Genomic DNA, 15,069 nt, shown 5'->3' with positions numbered 1-15,069 from the left:
CTGGATAATTGGAGGAGGCAGGAAATCAGTGCAGAGAAGATGGCCAAATTGCTGGTCGGTATGGGTTGGTATAATTATTGGTTAACCCTCTCCTGCCTGTTAACTAAAAACTACTTCTATGCTTGAAGAGCCAGGAAATCTTCACTGAAGGGAAAGAATTATCACTCACTGATAATTATCAGATGGAATTTGTTGGTAACTGAGGTTTTCTGCAAATTGTCTTTAGTGTCTGGTACTCAGAATATATGATTGCTAGGAACCCACAGATCTTCAGGAAGGCACAAGAAGTGAATCGTGAGTGTGTAAAAGCCTCCTTCCTCAGAAGCAAACATAATTTTACTAGTGTGTTTGGCTCTTTCCACTTCTTTTGAAAAGACATATGAGGAATATATACGCTTGCCTCTTCTGGATTTGTATTTCTATCTGTATCTTCTCCTTTATGATTTTATATTTTGATTCCTTGGTATAATTGTCTTTTCCGAGATTCATTAATGTCTATTGTTCCTTCCACAGAACTTAATTGTCTTAAATAACTATGTAATTAAGCATAGCCAAAGCCCTGACCTCGTTAAATTTCTAACCACGGAATAAATGTTCACTCAAATCTTAATATTGATATAATATATATCCATGTCATACACCAGTGTAATTTATGTGATAAAAATAAATGCAAAGTTTTCTGATATAACATTGACGCCATTTTTAAGAATGAAGTAGAAATGTACATTTATAATTGCCAAAGTAATGTGCGGCCATAATTAATGATTATTGTGAAAGTAACTGATTTTATTACAAACAATTATCTGACATTTCCAAAGAATCAAATAGAGAAATAGATTTATGGTTCTTATGAATACTATTATAAGTGCTAGATAACTTTAAGAGAAATATCCTTTTTTTTGAGCTAACACATCTTTATAAAATTTAAATAAAAGGAAGAATAATTGTGATTAGAATAAAACATAATTTTAATCTTTGTAAAATTGTTTGATATAATAGTATTTATAACATTAAGCAAAACTGTACTTAGGAATTGTATTTAGCATTTAGCTAACTAATTCTATTTATGCCAAGATGTCCTTCAAGAAAAACTCCCATTTGGAATTTTTCATGATTTCTGAGGATGAAATGAAAGTGGATGTCAACTTTGCCACCTCAAAATTTTGATTAGAAGGAAAATTCCCCAAATAATTTCAATGATAATCAGAATAAATATTTGATCCAAACAAAATAAAGAAAATGACATGAAGTTAATAATACTCCACACATTTTGTTCTCACTAATCAAACTTCAAGGTAACAGACACTGCAAGATGACTTAGAGACAGTTACTAGTGATTTTGAGTCTCTGGAGGTTGACTATGGTGTTTGAATTTTGTCAAATTGACTATTCCTTTCCAGTATTTCTCAAAGTGTTGTCCCTGACTCAGTAGGTCAGCATCATCTGTGAGTACAGGGCCAGTGAGTTTTATTAGGAATCTTCTAATGATCCAGGGTTGCAACAAAGTATGAGAATCACTGCTCTCGACTGTTAACCATTTTCTGTAGTTGAAAAGGAAAAAATTTTGAAAGTTGCCCAGTTACACATCTGAAGCACACAGTTTCTTCTAGAAAAGACATTTCTTGTTTTTTTTATTTCAAAAAAATTTTTTTAATGTTTATTTATTTTTGAGGGACAGAGCGCCAGTGGGGGAAGGGCATAGAGACACAGAGAGAGGAAGACACAGAATCTGAAGCAGGCTTCAGGCTCTGAGCTGTCAGCACAGAGATCAACACGGGGCTCAAACTCATGAACCATGAGATCATAACCTGAGCCTAAGTCAGACAGTTAACCGACTGAGCCACCCAGGCATTCCTAGAAAATAAATTTCTGAAAAACATGTTTCTGAGTTTCTTTCTGCTGAAAGCAAAAAGGTATTACTAAATGTGTTCATTCAAAGCAAGCATATTTTAGCACCACCATAAGATAGTAATGGTGAATATTATCTAACAGCTGAAAGTTCTTAAAATTATTGTTCTTGCATGGTATTTCAAACTTTAAAAATTTGACTATCAGTTTTAATAATACAATTGCACTCATAATAAAAATTTTGATACAATTTTATCTTTCTTCCATGAGTTGCGATGGTGACATTTGTCTTCAGCTGACTATTGGTATTAACAACTGACCATTCTCCATTAGACCAAAAGGTGAATTTTTGGTTTACTTGTAGTATGAAGTTATAGTTCCCTTAGAACTCAAATCAGGAAGATATCCTTTTGCTTTTTTCATTCATTTATGTAGACCCCTCCGTTTCTCTATCTTGCCTCCTCATTTGTTTCCTCATTTGCAATATAAAATTGTTTCATATATTCATTTACTTAGGATTGTTTCTCTCTCCTACTTGACTGTCAACTGCATAAGGCAGAGAACATGTTTGATGTTTTATCCCTAATGTTTATAACAGTACCTTGTTCCAAGTCAGCATTCAATATTGGTTGAATAACTGAATTCATAAATTAATGCATTAGCATATTCAATTAGAATGTACCAAATGTTGGTGGGGCGCCGGGTTGGCTCAGTCGATTAAGCATCCAGCTCTTGATTTTGGCTCAGGTCACGATCTCAGTTTGTTTGTCTGAGCCCCCCAGTGGCTGACAGTGCAGACAGAGCCTGTTTGGAATTCCCTTCTCTGACCCTCCCTTGCTCATGTGCACTCTCTCTCTCTCAAGGTAAATAAATAAACTTAAAAAAAAATAGTATTAAAAAAAAGAACGTACTGAATCCTAGATATATGAGCCAAATGTCAAAATTCAAGGTAAATGCCCAAGAAATGCTCCTTAGTTACACTTAATTTCTAGTTCCTCAAAATGAAAATAAGAGATTAAACTAGTTCTAAAATTTATAGATTGAAAGAGTCTCACATGTAGTTAGTTATCCAGGCATGCATTTAATATATTATTATGAGTAAAGATGATACAAACAAATGGAAATCTATTCCATGCTCATGGATTAGAAGAACTAATACTGTTAAAATGTCCGTAGTATCCACAGCAATCTACAGATTTTAATGCAATCCCTATCAAAATACCAACAGCATTTTTCACAAAACTAGAATAATCCTAAAATGTATATAAAACCACAAAAGACTCTGAAAAGCAAAAGTAATCTCGAGAAAGAACAAAGCTGGAGGTATTACATTGTCAGATTTCAAGATATGCTACAAAGCTGAAGTAATCAAAACAGTATGGTACCAGCCCACCACAGACACATAGGTCAATAGAATAGAATAGAAAAAAATAAATCCAGAAATAAACCCATGCTTTTATGGTCAATTAATCTATGACAAAACAGGAAAGAGTATGCAAGGAAAAAAGTTCTCCTTAACAAAGGAGAATGGTGTTGAGAAACTTGGACAGTTACATGCAAAAAATGAAACTGGGCAACTTTCTTACACCATACACAAAAATAAGCTCAGAATGGATTAAAGACCTAAATGTGACACCTGAAACCACAAAATCTCTAGAATAAAACATAGTAATTTCTTGGACACTGGCTGTAGAAACATATTTCTAGATCTGTCTCCTCTGAAAAAGGAAATAAAAGCAAAATTAAACTATTGGGATTATATCAAAATAAAAAGCTTTGCATAGTGGAGAAAAGCATCAACAAAACAGAAAGGTAACCTACTAAATGGGAGATGCTATCTCCAAAAAAATATCCAATAAGGGGTTAATATCCAAAATAGTTAAAGAGCATATACAACTCAACACAAAAAGACAAATAATCCAATTAAAAATTGGCAAAAGATCTGAACAGACATTTTTCCAAAGAAGACACAGATAGCCAACACCCAAATAAAAAGATCCTCAACATCACTCATTATCAAGGAAATGCAAATTAAAAACACAATGACATATCATTTTAAACTGTCAGAATGGGTAAAATCAACAACACAAGAAAAAAACAGGCATTATTGAGGATGTGGAGAAAAAGGAACCCTTGTGCACTGTTGGTGCGAATGCTAACTGGTGTAGTTACTGGAAAACAGCAATGGAGGTTCATCAAAAACTTAAAAATAGAATTACCATATGATCCCATAATTCCACTACTGGATATTTACCCAAAGATTACACAAGCACTAATTCAAAAAGATATATGCACCCCTATGTTTATTGTAGCATTATTTACAACAGCCAAGATATGGAAGCAACCCAAGTGTTTATCAATAGATGAATGGATAAAGAAGAGTGATACACACACACACACACACACACACACACACACACACACACACACACACACAATGTAATATTAGCCATGAAAAAGAATGAAATTTTGCCATTTGCAACAACATGGATGTATCTAAACGATATAATGCTAAGTGAAATAAGTCAGAGAAAGACAAAGGCCATATGATTTCATTCATTTGTGGAATTTAAAAAGCAAAATAAGCAAACAAAGAACAAAAGAAACAAACTAAAAAAAACAGACTCTTAAATACAGAGAACATACTGGTGGTTGCTAGAAGGGAGGCAGGTAGGGAATGGGTGACATAGAGTGGAAAAAGAGTACACTTATGAGCACTGAAAGATGTATAGAAGTGCTGCATATTGTACACCTGAAACTAATTTAACACTGTATGCTAATTATACTTAAATATATATATATATTTGTAATTTTTATTCTGTCATCTCTTTCATTATCTTGAAGTGATACATACCCCTTACCCTCAAAAAAGTCTTTGTTTATATCCCTTCTGAGCAAGCATATAATATAGTTGATGAATCATTTCTCTCCCTCTTATATTGTAAGCTCCCTATGGGCAAAAGAAGTGCTATTTTATGTATCTTTGCATCCTCTGATATCTCATATATTGTCATGCTATATACACAGAAAGAAAGAATTAAAGTTAGTAGCTTCAAGAACTCATGCCAAGCTTTCCTTTCTCCTTTGCCTTTAACCTCACTGTTGTTGGCTAGGGTGAGCAGAGTCAATCATACAGCAAAGGTATCTGGGCCTGTGAGGAACTGGTATTCTGACCCTTGCGAGACACATGGCCAATGAGGAGACTTCAGAATCCCTAGTCATAGAAGGGATCAATGAAGTCCATGTCAGTAAACTAAGTGAGCCTCTTTTGAGATCAGGGAAACGTGTGATTGAAGCTGCCATCCTTGTCTTTCAAAAACATCCATAGCCGGCTAGATGTGTAAATCTAAAAGCACACTAACCATCAGGAAAAGACAGTGAAGAGTGGTGTGCAATCTGGAGGCCTCCTTGGTATGTTCTGCTTGGAGAGCATGAGGAGGCAAGGCTTCTAGTCTGTTCTCTGATACTCATTAGCTGTGAGATTTTAGTCAATATGATTTAGACTCATGAATTGAAGATCCTTAAATATCATATTCCCAGTGTTTTCATTTGACTTTCTTAGGGCCAACTTTTTCTGAAGGGTTTACTCTGAATTTACTTTCTTTTATTCATTTCATAAACTATTTTGAACCTCTATGAAAGACATCATAGTCTAGTTCAGTAGTTAAGAATATGTGCTCTGCTATTGGATTGCATGGATTCAAATCTTGACTCTGCCTTTATTAATTATGTCAGTTGAGCAATTTATTTCATATACTTCAGGCCTGTAAACTGGGCTTAACAAAAGCCCCCATGGTTGACATGAGGATTAAAAAGTTGGCTCATCAGAAGTACATAAAGTCATGCCTGGAACACACAAAGAGATGAGTAAGTGTCAGCTATAATTACATATGTGGGAGAAACTCCCAAAGTATGTGTCCTATAGCTTACATCAGGAGAGAAATCACACACAGCATAGTGCCTGTCCCCAAAGTGTAAGCTCACACATTCATGGCAGAGAAATGAAATAAGAAAACTAACCATTACACTAAGGGTAACAGTGCTACACACAGGGTCTCAACACAGCCCAAGGGTACCAGATTTTACCTTATGAAGATCAACAATTTTTTCTAAGAGGAGCAGGTACTTAGCTCTCGCAGGACACACTGCTGTAATGCCCGCATGAGGGAAGGAAGGTAATTACCGACAGAAACTGACTACAATAAAGAAGGCCCAGAGGTTTTGCAGGTCCCTCTGCCTTCAGGGGAAGTGCCCTAAAGTAGTTTCAGTATGAATCTCTATGCTGTCACCCCAACCTGTACAAAGGACTTCATAATCCTTTACTAACATCATTGGGATTTCTTCTATTTTAGCGAGAAAAATATTTAAAAATAATAAAGCAGTGTATCTTTTAGAACAGATAGGAATTTAGGAATTAGATCTAGATTCAAATTACGGCTCCATGTCAATGAATTTGAGCTAGTTCTCTAACCTCCCAGAGCCTTTCTCCTTTGATAAAATTAGACATAATCACACCTACCTCATGAGTGAAGGAGGATCACCCCTAAGGAGGTGTATGGCGCATGGTGGCAGCTCCTTTAATCACTGCATTTATTCCTTTCTACTGAAAGCTTTCAAAAGCGAGATTATTTGAAATGCAAAAGAGTTACAAAGATGGTTTAGCAATTAAATAATTTATCTCATCTTGGTAATAACTACTTGCAAATACGGTTCCCAGAGACCTTTTTGTAGTATTTTAATCACAGAGGTTAGAATTTAACAGTAAAGAACATAAAGAAGGAGGAGGAAGAGGGGGAGGGAGAAGAGGAGTCAGAAATATTCTAAATCAACATGCCTTGATCAACTTTTGCTTAGGTAATAACTTGTCCTGACATTTCATCACATTGTAGTGATAATATCATAAATAGTTTTCAGTTTTTGAGTCTTTTCCAAATCTACATTAACCCCCAGTCAAAATAGATCCTTTTCCATTTTGATCACCTCCTCCCTATTTTCAGAAACCTCTAAAGCCAAGCATTTGCCAGAAGCAAGCCCAGAGCTCTTGGACAAATAAATACACATTTCCATCACAAGGAAAAGACAACATAAACTGGGAGAAGCTGCAAAACACATTACGTTTAGTCTAGCGGCCCTGCCCTATTTTTCTGGCACCCTGCTACACAGTGTGTACTAGGCCCTTCCAGATTTCTCTGGGACACTGAAACAAGGCATAATCCTCTCTGTCCCTTCAAATATAGAATTACTCCCATTACAATGAATTTAATTGCTGAAATAGAAGTGGTAGACAGCCCAGCTGTAATCTGTTATCTTGTGAAGGGAAACCAGTTTCAGGAATATCTCTCAATGGCTTCAGCATTATATTTCATTTCTCCCCTCCTCCCCAGCCCATAGACAATCTTTCTCCCAAGCTATGCCAAGAGACATTTGTATCACAAGATAGCAGGCTCAGCTGCAGGAACTTGCTACAATACCTTCATTTTTATCACGGCCATGATTTTACAGCCCCTCTTCTTTTCCTAGAAGTGCATGCACATTCTCAGTGTTGTGCTTAGTTAAAAATAATTGTGGAATGAGCTCAAAGCAAAGAAAGTAGAAGGTGTGATTTGCATGTGCAGAATTCTTGTTAGAAGCATCAAAACTTGTGGAGGAAGACTGCATTCCTTCTATCAAGTATTTCTCTTCCTACCAGTTCCATAAACTAGAAAATGCAGTAATCATGCTTTCAAAAATAATAATGAGAACGACAATGATATATTTTTTAAAAACGAAAAAGCTTGGTTCAATCTCTCTCTTCGGCTACGTTTGTCAGTTTTCTGACTAGCCTCAGTGGCAGACAATTAGCACAAAGCACTTTCTATTCGGATGAGATATCACTGTGGTGGAAAAACACGAGGAAACGTGAAAAGTGTTAGACAGTGTTGGGCTAGAAGGGTGAACTGCTGCAGAGAGAGCAGCACAGGCAGCTTGCTATTATGAAATGTCCCTGGATGCGATAAAACAGTCAAACAAAGGGTATTTCTTTTCTTTCTTAATTAACAACTCGAAGATAAATAATTTTCCTCTTAAGCTCAAATCAGGATCAAGCAAAAACTGCTGTGTCCGCTGACTTTCCAAAGCTGCTGCATGAAGCATCACAGACAGCCATTTTTTTTTAACCTCCTGATTTATTCACTTAAGATAAATGCCTTCGCTATCATAACCTGTCAGTGTCATGCAATGAAAAGGAAATCAGTGGTGGTAACCAGTGCAAAGCTGCCTAGCATTGCCAGCCTTAGACACCAGACTCAAACTTTCCCTAAGTCCAGCCTCTCCGCTACAGGAAAGAGCCAACCAGCACGTTCCTCATTCATTAACTTTCTAAAGACATCTGTCTTTGCAGAACCTCTGAGGCGGCCGAACATGATATATGAAATAAAGAATCCTGCCCACCTCATGCACAAAGAGAGAGGGAAAAGCAGTGTGTGGAGGAAGCAGTAATACTGTGTAGGTTAGCTTCAGCGGACTCAACTGGCAGAGATGCACCTCATGAAGATTCAAGGAAAGGAGTTCTCTCTGTTTTTCAGTTCTTTGAATTTGGCTCATTTCCCTTGAGTACAAGTCACCTCTAGAGGCAGCTAATGAGGTACAATTTACTAATAATAGCAATAGGAAAAAATAAGAAAATTGCCCCTAAGATAACAAACAATCTAGGTCAAGTTTCATCCTCTTCCCATAAACTTGCAACATATTTACATATAATGACTCATCAGCACACCTGCTAGTCTCCTTTTGGATTGAGAAAAGCGAAAACAAAAACAAAAAACAAAAAAACCTCAAAAGCCAACATAATACTTAGACAAAAATAGATGCTTTTGGGGTGCCTGGGTGGCTCAGTCAGTTGAGCGCCCAACTCCTGATTTCGGCTCAGGTCATGATCTCAGCGTTGTGGAATCAAGCCCTGGGTCGGGCTCTGTGCTGTGCTGCTTAAGATTCTCTCTCTCTCTCTCTCTCTCTCTCTCTCTCTCTCTCTCTCTCTCCCTCCCTCCCTCCGTCCCTCCGTCCCTCTCCCCTGTTTGTGCATGCTCTGTCTCTAAAAAAATAAAATAAAATAAAATAAAATAAAATAAAATAAAATAAAATAAAATAAGATGATTTTGTTGGGATTTTCATTTAGATATGTACAGCATCCTATAACCCCCTGGATATCATTTACAATATTTACAGCGACATTTATAGTAATACAATCTTAATGATATGTATGTGGAGATTTTTTTACTTATCATGGAATTTGGTCTTTTTTCTTGTCATAGCTGGATATCATGAAATGTTATTTTAAAAAGTGGACTGCCAGGCTACAAACAACTTTCTTTCTTTTATCACCTGCAATTTCTGAGGTCTTCCCAGAAGGAAGTTAGCCAGAGGCTTTTAGCTTACCTAAGGTAGTATGTAAAGGGGAAACATGTTCCCTTTTAAGAAAGGTATTCCTTCTTCAGAGAAATGGCTGCTATCTATATAGTCCATGGCTTCATAGTGAGGGTTCATAGCCTGTGCTCATCTCTGGCAATTTCTAAAGTTTGTCATGAAAATGATCCAGAAAGTGAAATCAGAGAGAAACAACCCACTCTGACTTATCTGACCTCTCCGATAGTCCATCAACACAATTGACCCTATTCAGTCTTACTGATGCTATTCCTCACATCAAAAAGACGTCGCTGGGTCGCCTGGGTGGCTCAGTCAGTTGAGCATCCGACTTCGGCTCAGGTCATGATCTCACGGCTTGTGAGTTCGAGCCCCGCGTCAGGCTCTGTGCTAATAGCTCGGAGTCTGGAACCTGCTTCAGATTTTGTGTCTCCCTCTCTCTCTGCTCCTCCCTTGCTCATGCTCTGTCTCTGTCTCTGTCTCTCTCTCAAAAATAAATAAACATTCAAAAAAATTTTTAAAAGAAGACATTGCCATAGGTAGCATTTGTTCTAAGGCAGTAAAAGCAGGAAGGACCGAGTTTTGCCTGTAGCACAGGTCTCCAGAGATGTCATCATTTTTATTAATGTTGGTTGCAATGATGTTTCCTAGGTTTGTAATGAGATTTCAATGCTGAGAAAATCTCTGTCTTGGGCCCCTACTTGAATCATTAGCATGCCCATTTGATGCCTCCATGGTGGGCGAGGGTAGTGAAGAAGTTAGAAGCTCTGTTAATAGTCACTTGCTTTTTTTCTTGAGTCGGTCCCTTTCAGTAGTATAATAAATGACAAGTTACTTGACTCATCTGAGGTCTATATTCCTCTTCTGTTAAACATAGGAAGTGTTTGGGTAGATTGAATGAAGCAGTGTGTGCAAAAGTATTTCAAATGCTACACAATGCCTTATAAATGACAGGCTTTAAGATATTTATTTGAGAAAAATTAACTAATGCATTCCTTAAAATTACGCGAACCACAGTACTGATTAATATGCTAAGAATAGCATCATGATGAGCTCAAGTTAGGAGTAATGCCCTTGGGGTCTGTCTCCCTGAGTTCAAATCTTGGCTCCTTTGGTTCAAATAGGTGACAATGGACAATTTCCTTAACATCTCTGTGTGTCAGTCTTCTCAGCTGTAAGGTGATGCTAATTCAAGTGCTTGTCTTAAAGGAAAATTTAGAGGACTTAATAGTTGATATATATCTGAAGTGCTTAGAATATTTTCTGACATATAATAAGTGCTCATTAAAAATTAGCTATTAACCTCATTGTCATCACCTGAGGTGATATCTGAAGTATGAATAAGAATGGTAAAGTTATAGGTGGGAGAGCATCAATTCACCTTGGGGTTTATTCCTCTATGCTTTCTGGAACAGAATAGCCCCATGTATTTGTACATTACTACTACGTTTATTAACTATTATTATCCCCACATGAGACACTTGAGGCTTAGACAAGAATATTAATTGTAACAGAATTCCAGAATACCTTTCTTCTAATAATGTAAATCTCTTTCTTTTCAAAAGTAACTAGCTTAAATATGAGCTTCTGTGACCTTGTGTTCCCTAGTTAAATTTTGTAGTTCATCAGGACTAATCTATAAAGAATTTAGGTATATGGCATCTCCACCTCTGACCATGAAATCTATGGTTAAAACAATGTAGCTCATTTTGGCATTATAGCCTTGATAATGTTCAGTAAGTATTATTACTGAACAATTACTATCTGGTTTCTTTCAACAGCTGTAATTACCCAATTTGGAAATTAGTTAGTACTTCTCCTTAAACTGAACTTCTCGCCTAAACTGAACTTAAGTTGACCAAAATCATGATCATCTTTTCTTAATTTCTTGATTTTCTTCAAATCAAGACATACTTTGGGGAAGCTATCTGACATATGTTTGTACTCCTCCTGGTACAATATGAAATAAAAACTAAACTTATTTAAAAATTTTTTCAGTGTTTATTTTGAGAGAGAGAAAGACAGACCTTTTGAGAGAGAGAAAGACAGACTGGGTGCAAGTGGGGGAAGGGCAGAGAGAGAGGAAGACACAGAATTGGGAGCAGGCTCCAGGCTCTGAGCGATCAGCAGAGTCCGATGCGGGGCTTGAACCCACAGTGAGATCATGACCTAAGCCAAAGCTGGATGCTTAACTGACTGAGCCACCCAGGTGCCCCAGAAACTAAACTCTTTTTAACCTCTTCTTTTTCAAGGGGTGCCTGGGTGGCTCAGTCCAACTCCTGATTTTAACTCAGGTCATGATCTCACAGTCAAGACTGAGCCCCTTGTTGGGCTCCATGCTGGACATGGAGCCTGCTTAAGATTCTCTCTCCTCTTTCTCTGTCCCTCCCCTGCTAGCGCTTTCTCTCTCTCTAAAAAAAAAAAAAAAAAAAAAAGAAAGAAAGAAAAAGAAAAATCTTATTTTTCAAAACTGTATAAGGCTCTAAGACACATTCATGATGTGGCATTAAATGGAAAAAAATCAAGCAAAATAATATTATAACGTTATAAAAATCATTTTAATAGAAAAAGTACTTACAATAGACATTAAAATGATAGTGGTGATCAACAGAGTTCTAAAGCCTGAACCATTTTTATTCTTTTCCTTACACATGACAACAATTTCAAAATTTTCCTTTAAAGATATGAATTACTATTATCTGGAACAGAAAACACGCATATGACAACAGTAATAAAATATTTTTCCAGTTTAGCTCAGAAAAATAAAGGAAAAAAAATGAAAACTCCGCAGGTGAAAAAAAGGGTTCTGAATAGGTCAGGATTTTCAAAGGAATGTTCCTGGGGAAAGTACCCTTTGGGGATTTGGACGAGCTTTTGGGTATTCCCTGAATAGGGAGGAGGAAAACATTTAAAAGAAGTGATGGAGACCCGGGGAAGAAAGAAAAGTTACAAGGGTGTAAAAATAACCAACCACAGACCTGGCCTACCTCAATGTCCTATCTTTGCCTCTTCATACATTCTCTAATCATGAGTAATAATAACATGCTTTACAAAACAAGATTCTTCACTGTCCAGGCTATACGACCTGCTTCTCTTTGCCTTTAACCTCTAGGACTGGGCCCTGGCTCTGGGTTCCACTTTGCTAGGCCTACCCTACCCTTCTTTTGGATGTACAGTGGGCCACTCTAGATCATTAGCTCTTAGAGCGCAGAAAAATCTTTATCTTTCTCACTCCCTTCTGGGTTCTGCCAGGTATCCTGAGTACCGTTGGAGAGTTTCAGTTAATAGAAATTCTGAGCTACAACTGGTGGGCTGTAGTTCTGGAAGCAAAGGAGTAATAAGAACAATGTGAATGAGAGGGAAGAAAAGCAATGCCCTTTCATTAATCCTTCATTAATCTGATTAGTTGAGTCCCCACCAGGTACAAAGCACTGCACTAGGTGACATAGGGAATATAAGGATAACGGTGGGGTACCTGGGTGGCTCAGTCAGTTAAGCATCCAACTCTTGGTTTCAGCTCAGGTTGTAATCTCAAGGTTCATGAGTTCAAGCCCCATATCAGGCACTGCACTGGCAGTGCAGAGCCTGCTTGGGATCCTGTTTCTGACCAACCCTCCCACCCCTCCCTCTCTCTCTGCACCACCCCTGCTCGCTAGCTCTCTCTCTCTCTCTCTCTCTCTCTCTCTCTCAAAATAAATAAATAAACTTAAAAAAAAAAGAGGGATAAGTGCAATTCCGTTTTGGTAACATAAAGTAAGCTCCCAGAGGATGACGCTCCTCATAGATAACAACTATAAACTCTGAACAAAAAGTGCACAAAACAACTATGTGAATGCACAGAAGACTGAACAAAAGCAACAGATTTGGGGGAGGGAGTCAAAACTAAAAATGGTACTACATAGGGTGCTTTTTCCATTTCTGCAGTTTTCACCCAAGTGTGGTCTATAGTTCTCATGTAGGATGGGTGCACGTGCTGAAGTTCCACTAGAATCTGGCCATCTTTCTGATCTAAAGAGCACAGAGCCCAGGGCAACTCCAGCTGCTAGCACTTGAAGGTATATCCTTAGAAGGAGAGAGCTGGGGCAGAGGAGACCCTGATTCTGTGTATAAAACCTGCCACAGTCCCTGGCTGAACCCTGGACTCTGCATGCACAGAGTGGACTGCAGACAGCCTAGTTAAGGGAAAAACTTAAAATGACCTCAGCTGAAATTTGAGCTCCTAGCCACGCCAGGCAAGACAAAGTTAGCAGGTAGAGGTACAGGTCTGTGGCTTTTCTCTCCCCTTCTCTGTACAGGCAGGGATGGACTGTGTTCTCTCTTCAAGAGGGCTTGGATTCCAAGAGACACAATCCCAGGGACTGCACTATAGCAGGCCATCTTAAGGGAGAAGTGATACCTCATCTCTCACCTGAATGTCTGCTTGTGTAATGGCTTTTCTAGTCACACTTCTGTGTCTATTTGAGCAAGGGATAAGTTGGGAGAGAAAAGATCAGCAACATGAGGGGGCAATGTGGGAAGGCTGTACTCTCTATGTTTGGCATGAACACATAGATGAGTTGGGTGAATAAATTTCCTGAGGATCAATAGTCAGCCTTGAGCTATTTTGCTGATACCCATGCCCATTAAGGCTACTGACAGGTAAGAAGCTAACATGGGTACATCAAATGGTAAGGACTAAGGAGGATGCCAAGAAGAGATCACGTGGGAGCACATCTTATGCCCCTACAAAGAGCCAGCATTAAACGCCTGTCGTGTACCAAGCATCATCAGACAATTAAAATCTAAGAGCAGCATCAGTTAAGAAAAAAAGACTTTTTAACCCCTTTCTTCATCCTCAACCTCTGCTTCAACTACCTGAGGATTGAAGGCCTTAAGATAGACAAGCAAAGGGAGTATGAGAATAGCCTGTGCTTTATTCCCCAATTAGAAACCCTTGAGCCAGGAGTCAGGCCTGAACTCTCATGAGAGGAAGAGCTTTTGTGAAGATAAGCAGGAATGTTCAGTAATATAAATTATCCTACAGGCTGTCTCAAGGTTGACTGATAATGAGCTAACAGATACTGGGTTTCCCTTCCCCAACCCCCAAGGGCAAGCTGCCTTCCAACCCAGCTCCTCATGGGACCAGGGTTCCCAAGGTCTCTAGATGCAGGGAGCTGGCATTTTCCAGCATTCCCCTAAACACATGCCACCAAAGCTAAGAACGCTTGGTGCCTGGGCCCCAAATGTTTATTCACCCCTGTAAAGCCACTTATACAAGTGTCCTATTAAAAGGGAGAGCAACAGAGGACCCTTCTGTTCCTGGAATAGTGTCCCACAGTGAATCTAGCAATGCTCTGTCTCAAACATGCCTCTTTTTCAGTAGATTGCTAAACAAACAAACAAACAAACAAACAAATGGGGATATACACATCTGCTGAAACTTATCTGAGTTTCTACCTGAACCAAATGACACTTTCTGTCATTTCCAACCACATTAAAATAAATGTGAGATCCAAATTTTAAATTGGAATACATTGTAATGAATTGAACTTGACTGGGCTTTTTGTTGGTTTTTTTAAAATTTTTTTTAGTGTTTATTTATTTTTGAGAGACAGAGAGAGAGAGAGAGAGCATGAGCGGGAGAGGGCAGAGAGAGAGAGAGGGAGACCCAGAATATGAAGCAGGCTCCAGGCTCTGAGCTGTCAGCTCAGAGCCCAACGCGGGGCTTGAACTCACAGACTGCAACATCATGACCTGAGCCGAAGTCGGATGCTCAACCGACTGAGCCACCCAGGCGCCCATTTTTTTTTTTTTTAAGTAACAGAGAGTGACTAGAAAACTATG

Source organism: Prionailurus viverrinus, chromosome C1, assembly GCF_022837055.1.
Source record: "Prionailurus viverrinus isolate Anna chromosome C1, UM_Priviv_1.0, whole genome shotgun sequence".
NCBI lineage: Eukaryota > Metazoa > Chordata > Mammalia > Carnivora > Felidae > Prionailurus > Prionailurus viverrinus.
The sequence above is the reverse complement of the archived record's forward strand: the minus strand, read 5'-3'. Positions refer to the sequence as shown.